We start from the raw sequence: 1,237 nt of genomic DNA, 5'->3' as shown, positions 1-1,237 counted from the left end.
AAAAGGTCATTGCTAAAGAAGCTATTCAAGTTTATCAGATTGTAACACACAATATTGTCCACAACACTTCTTATTCCTTGTTTCCTTAGGACAGCACGTTTCCAGGATTACTATCCACTCCTCCTGGTTTATGCAGTCATTTACTGGTTCTTTTGGCTCAATGGATTTCTTGTACAATCCTGCAGTACACCCGGGATCTGTTATCTTCCCTTCATGCGGTTCCACGTCTATCTTCCCCTGTACGTCAGATGATAAGGCACTCCTCTTACTACATGTACCGAGCCAGGAATGTCACCGCTCATCAGAGTCACTGGGACTCAGGACTGGCTGCTGCTCAAAGTATATGGAGCCTTGTTCTGGGTCGTGAACAGCTTGGAAATAGCTTGACTATGTTGGAGCTGGAACCTTTGCTTTCTAATAAATTGGTGAACAAGGGACTGTCTCTTGTTTTGATTTCTTTAACTCTCTCTTTTTATGTCTTCCAGGTTTCCATTTATGGACTACCTCGGACCTGCATGGCTTTTTTTTTTAATTAAATAAATTGGTGAAAGAGGGAAAGAGTCAGGGAGTGTTTTTTCAAATATAATATTTCTGTGTGTATTCTGTGTGTATTTTAAATCTGTTAGACACCTCTCCATTACTAACACCAGGGCCAGCTCACATTAAACAATTAACATCAAGCCCAATTACCATTACCCTGTTTGCCAATGCACGAGGTCTTGTATTTTTATGCTGGGAAGGGCCCAAAAACCGTTGACCTTTCCAGCCTGATAATATCAGTCTGCAGCTTTCTGCTTTACCATGGCTGGTTATCAAAAATAGGGAGACCGCACGTCATTTTTTCAAATGAAAAATGAATTTATTTGTTAGGTTAAAAAAGGCTAAAAACACCCTGAAAGCCACTACAGGGCGCAAGTGTACATAGATGGGGATTGGGACATTACTTACTGAACACTTTGCTTTTGGAAACTTCCTGTTTGCTCTGCTGCCTGTACCATTTTTTGGGTGCGTTTTTGCTGCGTAAACGCACTTACAATGCATGTACTTTTTTTAAGTGCAAATTTACCACATCTAATACAAGTCAGTGGGGAAATTCCGCACAGAAGACTCAGCATCTCCGTAAAAGATATTGACATGCTGCGGCTTGGAAACACGCACCAGAGGTCAATTTACGTAGCGTAAAAAAGAAGCAGAGTGGGCACGAGATTTCTATTAATCCCATCCACTGTTCTTGTAC

The sequence above is a fragment of the Dendrobates tinctorius genome, unplaced genomic scaffold, assembly GCF_039654945.1.
Source record: "Dendrobates tinctorius isolate UK_male_01 unplaced genomic scaffold, ASM3965494v1 ptg000245l, whole genome shotgun sequence".
Lineage (NCBI taxonomy): Eukaryota > Metazoa > Chordata > Amphibia > Anura > Dendrobatidae > Dendrobates > Dendrobates tinctorius.
This window is presented reverse-complemented; position numbering follows the sequence as displayed.